This window comes from Scyliorhinus canicula, chromosome 5 (assembly GCF_902713615.1).
Source record: "Scyliorhinus canicula chromosome 5, sScyCan1.1, whole genome shotgun sequence".
Taxonomy (NCBI): Eukaryota; Metazoa; Chordata; class Chondrichthyes; order Carcharhiniformes; family Scyliorhinidae; genus Scyliorhinus; species Scyliorhinus canicula.
This window is the reverse complement of record NC_052150.1, coordinates 101,990,809-102,006,089: the sequence shown is the minus strand read 5'-3', so window position 1 is coordinate 102,006,089 and position 15,281 is coordinate 101,990,809. Positions and strand designations below refer to the sequence as shown.

General features: G+C 46.2%; 1 protein-coding gene across 1 annotated transcript in view; it reads left to right on the top strand.

The window, feature by feature from the left end:
- The first annotated feature begins 6,757 nt into the window (after positions 1 to 6,757).
- LOC119966162 (histone deacetylase 9-like) overlaps positions 6,758 to 15,281 on the top strand; it is a 1,160,486-nt gene continuing 1,151,962 nt past the window's right edge. Inside the window, exon 1 of the mRNA XM_038797463.1 lies at positions 6,758 to 6,922. The gene's annotated coding sequence lies outside the window, so the exon portion shown is untranslated. The remainder of the gene's footprint in view (positions 6,923 to 15,281) is intronic.

The window sequence follows — 15,281 nt, the reverse complement described above, 5'->3', positions numbered from 1 at the left end:
GATTATGGTACTATGCACCTGAGCCTACTGTCCTCTCCTGGGGTGACAACATTTGTTTCCTCACCACTATCACTCTTCCAATGCTTCTGCTGTTACCTCTGACCAGATAGACCAAACTGCTGCTTCCCATGCTGAGGCGAAACTGAAGCAAGGTCTTTGGCAGTATAAACAGCTGTGTTTGATTGACAAGACACCTTGAATCCTGGAGATCATAATTCCAGGTGAATGACCTGACTTTCAGAAGTCTGGAATGTGATGTCGGGAAATGGATTGACTAGTTCCTAATCTTGTCCACTGTGCAACAACGTGCGACGATTTTCTGATTGATTGCGCTGGGGGGAACTTACAACCCAGCCAACAGCCGCCACTGGTTCCGTGGCAGTGAATGGGAAAAACGATTGACAACAACGGGATCAGAAGATCCCACCACTGGCCAATGGCGAACTGTCTCCTGCCACTGCAGAACATATTGTGGAGGGGGAGGAAAATCCCGCCTCATATCTCTGCAATGGCTATTGACCAAATCCCATTTATTTGTGTCTGTACTATTTACTTTATTTACGAATGCTTTGCACATTTAACTATTGTCACTTTTGTCTTACGTTTTTGCTATTTTTCTCTCATGTCACCTTCACCAATAATTGCCTACTACCTTTGTTAAGCACTAAATTATTTTGTGATCTGCTTATTTTAAAAATTCAATTTGCTACTCTCCAGCCTTAACATTTCCAGCACTTTCTGTTTTTATTGAACATCCTTCTTACAGTTTTTAAATGTTCCCTTTTTTGGTTTTAATAGAGCTGCTATGTTATTACTATGTTTGTACAATATTTGTCTGGTAAATTCCTATATATAAACATGTATATGGTAAACATATGAAATGGTGCTTAATTTAGGAACTGAATTGATTTTTAAAAATGCTCTATTTTTCAGGGTGGTGTTGAAAACTCCACTTGGGGGTGGTGTTGCACAAGAATGGTTGTGATCAGAACGAAAGTCTACAACAAAATTTAGTTCCATTTCAATTTTGAAAGCCATCAAATATGGCCATGTCTAAAATATCATATCCCATGTGCAGTTTCACTGTACAAAATATTATATAATTTTTAATGTTTAAAATGTCAGACTTCTATTTACTGAAGCCACAGCAAGTGTACCTGATCACACAATAATGGTCTTTCAGTGCAATCGGAGAAAGTCTAAGCTTCCGATAGACATTTATACCATACAAATGGCAGGAAACGACCATCTCTAACAAAAGAGAATCCAACCATCTCATCTCCCTTGACACTCAACAGCATTTTATCATTGCTGACTGTCCCAACATCAATACTCTGGTAGTTAACATTGATTAGAAACTGAACTGGACTAGCCATGCTGTCCAACAACACTCAAGCTCGACACCATCCAAGAAAAGGTAGCCCACTTGAATAGCACCCCATGCACAAACATTACTCCCTCCACCACCAATGCACCTTCCAAACCTCCAATTGTTAGGTTATTAGCCATTGCAAACAAGTGTCAATTAGCAAATGACCGACAATTGGTAATGTATGGTTTGAGGGGCACGACTTCATAAGGGTGGAAGAGGCGAACCTCCATTAACTACCACAGTCAACACAGGGATTAAACCCATGTCATCATTCAGCATTACATGCTAGCCAACTGAACTACAAGACCCTCTGATATCTTCAACTGCCAAGAGGAACATTGACAGTAGGTCTGTGAATACCTGGCCAAGTCACACATCATCCTGACTTGGAAATTGTTCTAACCCATCAGGAGGCCTGGGGTTCTGCAGAGTCCCTATGGTCTCACCTGAATATGATCTACCCTGATGAGGAGATGAGGCAAACCTCCTGTTCCTAGGGCTGCTGGGATATAAAATCCCTGGCCCAGGTATGGGCTGGGTGTGGGAGACCCTTCGGGGAGTAGGAGGAGTGTCTAGTAACCAGAATAAAATGGAGCTTTTCTACAGACATCGCTTCCAGGTGGCTGCTTGCCTGAGACTTTACACTGGCGATGAGGGTCAAGTGGAGCTGCAGGAATTGACATTTCCTCTGGACGGGCCAATCTGGATTAGGCCTAAGGAGGCCTGCATTCAGGCGGCAGGCATGCCATTCATCGGTAAGCTTGAGGTGTTTGATATTGAGACTGGGGATTGGAACCGGTACATGGAACAATTAACTTTTTTTTCATCTGAACAACATAGTCGGGGCGACAGGCGGTGATTCTCCATGGCTTGCAATGCAGCATTATCAAAATTTTAACTTTCCCTACTCGTCTGACAGTAGCTAGTTTGCAGACCTTGTTATGCTGGTCACAACCATTCGACTATCGTTCGCTCTTTTTGTTTCCACACGGCTTCTCAACACCAGGACGAACCTATTACGGAATTCCTGGGCTGGTTGTGCAAACTCGGCAAGTTCTGCGAATTTGGGCCAGCGTTATCAGAGGAGCTTCGAGACCGGTTGGTTTTTGGGATCAGAGATGGGGCAACCCAAGATGTTTAGTGAGTGAAACTGATCTGGACCTGAAAAAAAGTGACCAAGATAGCATTGTCCTGGGAGGGTGCAGAACGCAGGTCCAGGAACTCCCAGGGATGGCCTCTCTGAACCTCGGTCACCCAGCAGGGTGCAGAGCGCCCCTCACCCGTGCGGAATTTCCGGACTCCCATCATTGGGGGCGCATGCCAGGGGCAACGCAAAGCAAGTGATCTATTTAGGCTACAGGGTTGACAGGAATGGACTCCACCCAGTGGAAGATAAAGCACAGGCCACCCGGCAGACATCCATACCAAAGAATCCCATGGAACTTTATTCGTTTTTGGGCTTAGCCAACTATTACGGGAAGTTCATCCTGAACTTGCTGATGATCTTGGTCCTGCTGCACATGTTGTTAGAGAAGGGCCAGCAGAGGATTTGGGACCCACCGCAGCAGAGAGTGATCGACAAAGAAAAGCGGTGACTGTCGTACTTCCACTTGCTGACTTACTTCGAAACTCTCGTCGCTCACATGTGATGCCTCGCCCTATGGAATCAGGGCCACCTTGACACCCCAAATGGACGATGACCCTCTTGTGGCCTTTGTTTCTATATTTTGGAACATCGTGCAGGGACAAAGATTCCCCGTGTGAACGCTCCCAGCTGCCTCCCACTGCCCATCAGTGCATCAACGCCAGTGGCATCAGACGAAGTAGTCACAACCTTGCATTTTATGGACTCATTACCAGTGACGGCAGCCCAATAAAGGCTTGAACACAGGTGGACCCACTGCTGACCAGGGTCTGCCACATCATGCTGTACAGGGCCCAACACAGTGGTCTCCTGGAGGACCTGAGGGCTTTTACCACAACCGTGGTGGACGGCATAATCCTGTGGGATTCCCAGGTAGTCATCCCCAAACATGGTCAGGGGGTAATTTTGCGGGATCTCCACAGTGGATACCCAGGATTTCCCCAAATTAAAATTTTGCCTGGAGTAACGTGTGGTGGCCTGGCATTGACACAGAGATTGAGAAGTTAATGAAACAGTGTACCCGGTGCCAGGAACACCAGAAGCTCCACTGGAAGCTCCTCTTCACCCATGGGAATGCCCATTGTCCTGCCTCCATGTGGATTTTGCAGGGTCTTTCCAGAGGGCAATGTACTTACTGATCATAGATGCGCACTTTAATTGGATGGATGTACACCGGATGATAACGACTACATCGCCTGCCACCACTGAACGGCTCCGGCACACCTTTAGCGTTCATGGACTCCCGGAGGTCCTCGTGTCAGACAATGGCACCGTGTTTACTAGTTCGGATTTTGCCAATTTTTTGAAGCAAGATAGGGTCTGTCATGCGTGCACCCTGCATGTGCCATACAATCAAACTTGGGATGAAAAGAAGGACCATGGGCTGACCAAAAGCCCGCCTCGCCCATTTTCTGTTCTACTGTAGGACCACATCGCCCGCTACCACCAGGGTGGCACCCACAGAGCTTTTAATGTGTCATTGCCTGCGTGCATGGTTGAGCCTTGTTTTGCCAGACCATCGGGAATAGGATCCATGTCCAGCAGGAATGGACCGAAGCAAGCCAATCCTGTGAGAGAATTTGCCGCTTGCAACTCCGTTTACAAGCGGAATTTTATTGACAGGGCATTATTCATCCTGGGAACGGTCACAAAACACTCCAAGATGGTCTCGTACACGGTATGGGCGTAAGGGAAGGTCTCAAATAGGCATGCGGACCATCTCCAGAGAAGCTGGGTGGAAGGGGTATCCGAGGACCGACCACCAATCCCGAGCCCAGTGGTGCCCCTCCCATCGGAGCAGGGCCGATTTTAAGCCTATTTGACCAATTTCATCAAATTGGGCCCCGCACCTTAAGGGGGCCCCGCGCCAGCGGCGACAGAGTTACCGTTTGAAGCCTTTTCTGTATTCTAAGAGGAACTATAGGGTAGTTTTTACTTTTGGGGAATGCACCGCATTACCATCGACAAATCCTTCAGCCCTGCGCTGCCAAATCCTTCCGCCCAGGTAAGTAAGTTTCAAAATTTTAGTATATCAAGCATTTAATGTTTTTTTTTGGTTAAAGACGAGCATACTACACGAATTATAAACATACATAAATTTTTACTTTTGTAGAGTAGGGGCCCGCCATCACTTTTCTAATTGGGCCCGCAATTCCTAGCACCGGCCCTGCATCGGAGCGGTTGCCGGTGGTACCCAGCGAGGTGGCTGCACCCTGTGACCTAGAAATGCAGGGATCGAGCAGGAGTTAGACATGGAGTTTACACCAATGGACATCGATGCAGGTCAAGGGGTAACCACCGAACAAACGACAGTGGAACCTCTCAGATGTTTGACCAGGAAGCAATGCTCCCCGATCCATTACACCTCTCTGAGCCTGAAACGGCGGGTGGCGAATAATCAGCCTTTGGCGAAGGGCGGAAAGGATTTCCCCCCTTCCATCGACATAGACAACGTATCGGACTGGGTGGTGGTTTGGGGGGGGGGGGGGGGGATGTTATATCCTTACAGGAGGCCCAGGGATCTGCAACATCAGAGTCCCTGATCCTCCCCTGAGTACCATCTCCCCAGAGGAGGGGGAGGGACCAACCCCTCTGTTCCTCAGAATGCTGGGATATAAATACCCAACCAACATTTTCCGCAGACCTAGCTTCAGAGTGGTCACTTGCTCGAGACTTTCCAGAAATATATCCTGTTCCTTCGCTGTAGCTGGATTAAAATCCTGAAATCCCCTCCCTCACAGAACTGTGGGTGCACCAACACCTCAAGGACTGCAACGGTTCAGAAAGGCGGCTCAGCATCACCTCACGGGCAATTATGGACGGGCGGCGGCCACATCCCTTCAGTGAAATGGGAAAGAATCCTGTGTGATGCAGTTCTATCTCATATTGTATTGTGAAGGAGTGGGTACTCTCATTCCCATCGCTAAATAAACCGCCAGGCCATTTTCAATCTGAAAGGAATATCAGTGGTAAATTCTTGGCCGTTATTTATATCAGACGAAATCCCCGCCATGTAAGAGTAAAATGAAGAATTAACCGTTCGTGTTGTGTGGGGTTGTTGGGGAATGCATTGCCGCGCAAGTATCTTTAATCTTGTCTGCTGCTGTGCTTCAGGTGATTCTCTCCTTCCAACAAGCAATGGGTCCACCGTGAGTGCGATTTATCTCTAACCTCACCCTGAAAGACCACGTCATGTGCACCTGGTTCCGGGACAGAGTCAAACAATCACCAAGGAATTTCGATCTGTTGCCGCCAAATTGGAAAGCAATGATCCTTTACCTCATGGTCTCTTAACATCCCGTGAAAACTCACCTCAACCGCGGGATAAAGGCTTCCCAATAGACTGACAGGCAAACGCTTTCCTTCATGTAACCTCCCCCAAAGCTGGTAGCTTCTAATAAACGTGTTTTTAGGGGTATAAAATCTATGTACCCAATTGTGATCCATGAGGTGCTGAAAAAAAAAGTGATGCACTTCCCAAGGAAGGTTAATAGAATAATTAAAAAAGGTTATTTTTCATTTGCTCACTAACTGGACTTCACTTGAACTGAAAAAAAAAAATCGAAATATAGAAAAAAGATGTGTTTTTATCGCTTGTGATATATTTTTCAAGCGGAAGTGCCCTTTGATCAAAAATATTATATTTTTTTCCCGGCGTTTTCCTTTTGTATTTTCCTGATTTCGAACGCATGGCAGCAGCAAGATATCGCCTGAATGCAGAATATTCAGAAATGAAGTGAATAAAGGAATTGAATTAGAAACATCGCCGGCCTAATTCTGCACCGTTTTCCTAATCCTTGTGCAGTTTCAAATATTTGGGATATGAATGGTTTCTGCTACCACGGCGCCTGTCCCTCTGCTACTGAGGCAGATCTGGTTGTAACCCAGGAATGGAATCTGATGCCTAATTAGGAAGATCTGAATAAATATAAAATAAATAGCTATTTTAATAACAAGATTGCAGACGTGGCTGTGTAACTCTGTATATGGACGCGGTGTGGATATGTTTTAACTATCTTTGTGTAAATGTCATCTGTAGAGTTACATTTCCTCTATTTTCTTTCTGTGCTTAAACATTGACCATCACGAACGCTGGAAAAACTCTTTCTCCCTCTTGATGTTCCATTTCGCTGCCTGAATGTGGTATGAACATGCTTTGTGTTTGTTAGACTCCTCAGATTATTGGATTGCTATTTTTAGAAAGCTCAAGCCGTGTGCTGCCACTAGTGCGAGCTCGGATCACATCTCGGTGGCAGACTGGGTTTTCTAAACATTAACCGTCTCCCTTCCTCATCCTGCACCCGAGGAACATGGCGGGTTAGACTGGATCGCAGCTCAGCTCAACCTCTCACTCAACTGGGCGATCTTTGACAGACGGGGGTTTAAATCGCTGCCAAAAAAGAAAGGTCAGTCCTGGCTCCGATCTCCATCTAATCCTGTAACGATATTGTGACCCTCCGGTTAAAAGATCGCCTTCGATCAAGAGTTGGGAGTGGTAGAAGGCGAAATATTTCAAACACTATCGCAAAAGTGAGAATATAAATTGTAATACTTCCCAGCAAACTAGGTCTTCAGCAACACCAAGGAGCGTTTCCACTGACAGACTGCGCTTTATATCAATGCAACACACACACACATTATTGCAGATTCACTGATCATCACAAATGCAAGTTGTAGCTATGTCAGTGAAATAGATTGAGTGGTACACTCAAATCAAAAACAATGTAATTCAGGCGAGTTGGCGAACACTTGAGTGCAATATGCTGAGGGAATAATAATCAGTCCTCGCCCCAGTAACCTTCGTTTAACTCGGTTTTTCGTTTGCGCTATTTGGTGCGCGATGAGTTGGTATCGTGTCAGTTTCATACAGGTGGGCATTTCATCCTCCACAGCTGGAACCTGCATCCATATTTCATATGCGGTATTGTGACGAATAAACAAATAGTTTATTTGATGTAAATGCGCTTTTTGTTACGCCTGCTGGTCATTTTTGTAACTGGTTCTACAAATTATCACATATCGTTCTATGCTGTGATTTACTGACTCATGGCGAAAAATGCCACTTTGCGGGACAAACGATAGATCGCGAGCTCAATTTAGATTGGGTAAGAACTTAATCTACACTTTTATAGATATCACGTTAGAGTTAGGAAACACCCATATACACTTGGCTGACATACACCTGTGGGTGTGCATTTTAAGAATTCTGATGCGCAATATTTTCTAAATGTCATCTTTGGAAACCAGTCACTCGCTTTGGAATAACGTGCTGATTCCCCCAGTGCTTGACCAATTCGGCTTGTTTACCAAACTAACATCATACATGAAGGGATGATGGAAAGGGTGTGATTACTGATGCTACTGGGATTAAAAGGCGTATGTCATACTCGGAGGGCATCTCGTTATATTTGAATGAGAACTATTTGATTATTAAACTCAAAGGCGCCATATGCACCGAATCACCAACCTACCCAGAACCGATTTAAACTGTGAAATGCAATGTATTGTAAAATACACTTCTATCTCCTGACTGGATGGGTTGTAGTATTTTTTTTATTTTTATTTTCTTTAAAAACAATTTATGAAGGCAATTTATAACAATAAACGATACAAATGTAAACATAGTTCAGTGTGTAACCCATCCCTCCATCTCCCACTGTTCCCACCTTCTCTAAACACAAAATAGCCTAACTCCCCCCTACCCCCCTTACCCCCTCTTATTGAATCTGCTGACAGTTTTGTTTTCTCTGAAGAAGTCGATAAATGGCTGCCACCTCCGAACGAACCCTAACGTTGATCCTCTCAGGGCGAACTTAATTTAATCAAGCCTAAGAAACCCAGCCGTGTGGCTAACCCAAACCCCTGATTTTGGGGGCTTCAAGTCCCTCCACACTAGCAATATCCATCTCCAGGCTACCAAGGAGGCAAAGGCCAAAACGTCAGCCTCTCTCGCCCCCTGGAATCCTGGATCTCCCGACATTCCAAAAATCGCCCCTCCTGAACTCGGTGCCACCCTCCTCTTTAGCACCGTGGACATGACATCCGCAAATCCCTGCCAATATCCCTTAAGCTTTGGGCATGCCCAAAACATGTGGACATGGTTTGCGGACCCTCCCACGCACCTCACACACCTGTCTTCCACTCCAAAGAACTTGCTCATCTGGGCCACTGTCATGTGTGCCTGGTGAACCACCTTGAATTATATCAGGCTGAGCCTGGCACAAAATGAGGACTCGTTGACACTGCTCAGAGCATCCTCCCACAGACCCGCCTCTACCGCCCTCCCAGCTCATCTTCTCATTTCTGCTTAAACTCACCTATATGGGTTTCCTCCCACTCCATAACTTCTTTATAGATTTATGAAACCTTCCCCTCCCCCACCCCCCCCTTTTAGAAACCACCTTGTCCTGTATCCCCTGTGGAGGTAGAAGCAGAAAGGCCGAAACCTGCCTTCGCACAAAATCCCTTATCTGCAGATATTGAAACCTATTCCCTCCCGGCAATTAAAACTCCTCCTCCAAATCATCCAAACGTGGAAAGCTCCCATCAATAAATAGATCCCCCAGACTCTCGATCCCTGCCCTCTGCCACCTCCGAAAACCCCTATCCAGCCTCCCCTGGACAAACCGATGGTTGCCACAAATTGGAGCCCACACTGACGCTCCCTCCACTCCCATATGCTTCCGCCACTGCCGCAAACTTTCAGAACCGCCACTACCATTGGGCATGTGGAGTATTGGGCCGGTGAGAACAGCAGAGTCCCCAATGTCCCCAAACTTGTGCCTTTACACGAGGCCGCCTCTACCCGCTCCCATACGCACCCTTCCCCCATTGCCCACTTCCTAATCATGCCTATATTTGCCGCCCAGTAATAGTTCCTAATGTTCAACAGTGCCAGCCCACTCCCTGCTCGGCTCTGCTCTAACAGCACTTTCTTTATTCGCGGGGTTTTACCCGCCCACACAAAACCAGAGATTACCCTATTCACTCGCTTAAAAAAGGCCTTTGGAATAAAAATAAGGAAGCACTGGGAAGCAAACAGAAATCTCGGGAGAACCGTCATTTTTACGGTCTGTACCCTCCCCGCCAGTGACAGCAGGAGGATGTCCCACCTCCGAAAGTCCTCCTTCATTTGTTCAACTAACTTGGTTAAGTTTAATTTATGTAACTGCTCCCATCCCCATGCCAGCTGAATTCTCAAGGAACGAAAACTCCCTCCCACCACTTTAAACGGCAGCTCCCCCAGTCTCCTCTCCTGCCCCCTCGCTTGGATCACAAAAACTTCACTTTTACTCATATTCAATTTGTACCCCGAGAATCGTTGCCTTGTCCCCCGGTGCAGTCTAAAGTAGTCTGAACTCACCCAGTTCGTCTTCACACTCGCCACTGATGCTTGGTACAGCAACCAAACCCAGTCAAAAAACCCTAAACCGTCCCTGTACCTCCCACAAATAATTCCATTCCACCCGGTCGAAGGCCTATTCCGTGTCCATGGTGACCACTACCTCCGCCTCCCTCTCCTCGGAGCCCATCATGATCACATTTAGGAGCCTTCTAACATTGGCTGTTAGCTGCCTGCCTTTAACAAACCCCGGCTGGTCTTCCCCTATCACCCCCGGCACACGGTCTTCTATCCTTGAGGCCAAAATTTTGGCCAGCAATTTGGCATTGACATTCAGTCGGGAGATTGGCCTGTATGACCCACACTGCTCTGGGTCCTTTCCCCGCTTCAGGATCAATGAGATGGAAGCCTGTGACATTGTTTGGGGAAGGACACCTCGTTCCCTAGCCTCATGAAATGCTCTCACCAGCAGCGGACGCAGCATCCTAGAAAACTTTGTGTAAAATTCCACAGGGCAGCCATCCGGTCCCGGGGCTTTGCCTGACTGCATGGACTCCAATCCCTCTCCTACTCCTATAATCCCGATAGGGGCTTCCAACCCCTCCAATGACCCTTCATCCACCTTCTGAAACTCCAAACTTTACAAGATCTGCCTCATCCCCTCCACCCCAGCTGAGGGTTCCGACTCATACAGCCGACTATAAAACACCTTGAACACCCCGTTCACCCCCGCTGGGTCCAAGACTGTGTTCCCCCCTCTGTCCTTCACTCTTCCTATCTCCCTTGCCACCTCCCTCTTCCTCAGATGGTGTGCTAGCATCCTGCTGGCCTTCTCCCCATACTCAAATGTCCCCCCTCGTCTTCCTCAACTGCCCCACTGCCTTTCCTGTGGATAACAGACCAAACGCCATCTGCATCTTCTGCCACTCTTTCAACAATTCCATCCCCGGGGCTTCAGAATATCTTCTATCCACCTGGAGTATTTCCCTAACCAGCCTAACCATCTCTCTCCGCTCCACTTTCTCCCTATGAGCCCGTATCAAAATTAGCTCCCCCTAGCATTGCCTTCAGCGATTCCCATACCGTTGCTGCCGAAACTTCCCTCGTATCATTTATCTTCAAATAGTTCTGAATGGCCTTCCTCACGCGCCCGCACGCCCCCTCATCTGCTAACAGTCCTACATTCATTCAGAAGTCCTCCATTGCGGGCACTGACCCCCCTCCTTGCTCACCCACAAATCCACCCAGAGTGGGGCATCGTCCGACACAACAATCGCCGAATACTTGATATCCACCACCCCCGCCAGTAAAGCCCTGTTCAAAATGAAAAATCAATCCGGGAGTACACTTTATGTACGTGGGAAAAAAAAAAAATTCCTTCGCTCCATGCCATCCTCCATGGGTCTATCCCCTCCCCCTATCTGTTCCATAAACCCCTTTAGCTCCTTCGCCACGGCTGGCACACTCCCTGTCCTTGAACTCGGATCAATGACCATATTGAAGTCCCCACTCCATGATCAGCTTATGCGAGTCCAGGTCCGGAATCTCCCCTGACACCCACCTCACAAACTCCACGTCATCCCAATTTGGTGTGTAAATATTCACAAGTACCACCGGCATCCCCTCCAAATTCCCACTCACCATGATATACTTACCCCCTGAGTCCGCCATTATATTTCCTACCTCAAATGACACTCACTTATGAATGTCAACCCCCCCCAGCTTTAGATTCTAGCCCCGAATGAAATACTTGCCTGACCAATCGCTTCCTCAGCCTAGTCTGATCCACTACCCTCAGGTGTGTCTCTTGTAGCATTCCCACATCCGCCTTCAACCTCCTCAAATGCGCGAATACGCGAGCCCTCTTGACCAGCCCATTCCGTCCTCTCATGTTCCATGTGATCAGCTGGTCGGGGGGCAGGGTGGGCTGTATTATCAATATAAGACAACATTAGCATTCAGTTCAAACCGGGGAGTGTGACAGCTTGGCCGAGAATCCATTAACATTTGCTTGCAGTCTGATCCATGGTTCTACAGCAGTAGTAACTTGTTCTGAAAGCTACTTCTTGGGGTTATGAGAAAAGTATCTTCAGGAAATAAAATGGAAGGAAAAGGGTTAGTGCACTTTAAATACATTACCACTGGAGTTTACTGTGCAACATTGAAAAAAAAAGTTATATTCATATATAATTCAGAAAAAGAGAATGAAACATTTACATTTAATGAGAAGCTTGCCATTTCCCCATCACTAAAAGGATTAACAACATTTTATTTGTAAATTTAAATCTACACCAATAAAAAAGACAGTTGTGAAATATTTTGTTGCAATTAATTTTGTGCAACACAAATATGTTAGAAACGATGACAAAAATGCCAATCAGAACTCACCTGGTAATGAACACACTTGTGAAGCAGCTAATGAGCTGCTATAAGTAATGGAGATTTCATTAATCCAATTGCAATGTGTGCAAATGAGACAGTAAGATTTTAAGAAAACCACTTCCAACATCCGCAACCTGAAAAATCATTTGATCGGAGTGTTTGAAAAGTCTTGATATCCATTTTGGACAAGTGGCGGGGCGAAACATGTTGTTGAAATAATCATTCAGATGCCTGGACACATTGGCACAACTGCAGTGTGGATTTGATAGAAGGTCTGCAAGACTTCTTACAATTTGAAAATGAATACAGAGATAAGGCAGATACTCTCTTATGAAGACAATTGTGTGAAAGTGCATTTTTAAAGGAAACAATACATTTTTATGGAAAAATACAGTATACTTTGGGGCGCTGCATATGAAAATACATCCTTATGCAATAATATAATCATAGAAATAATATTTGCATCTCATTTGTGCTGGGCAATGACCATTTCCAACAAGAGAGAATCTAACCATTTCCCCTTGATGTTCGACAGCATTACCATCGCTGAATCCTCTACCATCAACATCACGGGGAAGGAGGGTTATCATTGATCAGAAATTTAACTGGTTAGGCTATATCAATAATGTGGGTACATGATCAGATCAGAGGTTAGGAATTCTGTGGTAAGTAACTCACCTCCTGACTCCCCAGGACCTGCCCACTATCTAAAAGTCAGGAGTGTGACGGAATATTCTTCACTTGTCTGGATGAGTGTAACTCCAAAAATATTCAAGCAGCTTGACACCATCCAGGACAAAGCAGACTGCCTGTTTGGACCACATCCGCTGCGTGAAACATTCAATTCCTCCACGTGACAGCAGTGTGTACCAACTATTACATGCATTGCAGCAAATCTCCAAGCCTACTTCAACAAAATCTTCCAAGTTATGATTCCAGTACCCCAAAGGACAAGGGCAGTAGATACGTGGGAACACCACCACCTGCAGATTCCCTTCCAAACCACGCACCATCCTGACTTGGATCTACATTGCTGTTCATTACTGTCACTGCGTCAAAAAGCGAGAACTCCCTTCCCAGCAGCACTGTGGGCGTACCTTCACCAGATGGTCTGCAGTGCTTCAAGAAGATGACTCACCGCCATCCTCTCAAGGGAATCATGAATGGGCAACAAATACCCAGTGAAAATAATTTAAAAAGATGAAGACTGCTAAAGTACAAACAAGCATTTCGCCCATCAAGTCTGTGCCCATTTTTCCTGCATTGGTACCCTTGGTCAAGATTTTCTTCCGAGTAGATTTGCTGTTGGAAAAGAGTTGGTGTGCCATTTCCTGATTCTACCCTGACCCCAGTCCAATTTCTTGGTTGGGAAGGGCAGAGGACGAGGGGGTGGTAATTAATTAAACAGAGAGAGAGCTTATCGGTGCTTATGCAATAATAATGTCCCATCTTCTCCCTTCAGAGAGCAAAGGGTTCAAATTTCTGGTGGTTTTCGATTCCAGGAGACCACAATTCTTCAAATGCAGACCCATTAAATTTGGTTTGCTCGGAGGATCATTGGCGTCTCTGGTGTCGACTGGGTACCAATGGGTAGCGTGAGGAAAACGATGATCCATTGCCCCCAGTAAAACACTTTTTTTAGCTGCAGTACATTCTATCTTCACAATGTCAATGCTAAGAGGAACTGGACATCATCCTGGATAGTCAGAAACTGAAGCATAATATCTACCCTGTATATCTAGGCATCACCATTGACAGAACTCTCATGTACAGGCAGAACCTCATCAGGGCCGCAGATAAAATTAAAACTTGCAATAACCTTCTCAGTAAACTGGCCGATACCACATTGGGATCAGATACCAAGACCCTAAGGACCTCTGCTCTGTGCATAAAATACGCAACTGCAACATATTGCACACTGATACGGTACCAGCTGCCGCAACCAACATATCGATGTATAACTCAACTCAACAGTGTGCATCATCAAAGGGACTCTTCACCCAACTCACCGCCCTTATCTCCCTGAGCAACATGCACCCTCCCCCCCCCCCCACCGCCACCCACCCCCACCCCACAGAGCAAAACCTCAAAGTTTATAATACCTGCATTTCTACATAAACCACTCACAAACTGACATTGGGACAAACTGATCAGAAAGGCAACTTCATGGCTCAAAGATGGATATGAGAAACAGTGCTTTAAATTCATGGAGCACTGGCATCAGTACTGAGGAAAGAAGGAGCTTTTCTATTGGGATGGGTGGCACCAGAGTGGCACGGTGGCACAGGGCGGCATGGTGGCACTGTGGTTAGCACTGCTGCCTCAAACCTCCAGGGACCCGGATTCAATTTTGACCTCGGGCCGCTGTCTGCGAGGGTTTCCTCCGGGTTCTCCGGTTTCCTCCCATAGTCAAAAGATGTGCAGGTTAGGTGGATTGGCCATGTTAAATTGCCTCTTAGCGTCCAAAGGTTTAGGTAAGGTTACTGGGTTACAGGGATAGAGTGGAGGCATGGGCTTAAGTAGGGTGATTTTTCCAAGGGCTGGTGCAGACTCGATGAACTGAATGGCCTCCTTCTGCATTGTAAATTCTATGATCTACTTAAACTGAAAAGGGGCAAGTGTTCTGGCAAATTGAATAATTAGGGCTCCAGGTAAGGCTTTACCTTAACAATGGAGGGGAGTTGGTAGGGGAGGCTTTAGATTTGGGGAGATATCTAAATCCAAAGAGAATGGACAAGCCACAGAACAGTGGAGCCGTTTTAGAGTAAAGATCAGCAAAGTGCGGTCGGAAGAGATAAGAAGTTTAAAGATAACCAGGAATCACTAACTCGTGTTAACTTAGTGAAAAATGACAAAACTAAAACTAAAGATGCTTTATCTGTTTGCACAAAGCATTCATAATAAGTTAGGTGGATTGGCCATGCTAAATTGCCCGTAGTGTCCTAATAAAAAAAAAGTAAGGTTAAGGGGGGGGGGTTGTTGGGTTACGGGTATAGGGTGGATACGTGGGTTTGAGTAGGGTGATCATGGCTCGGCACAAC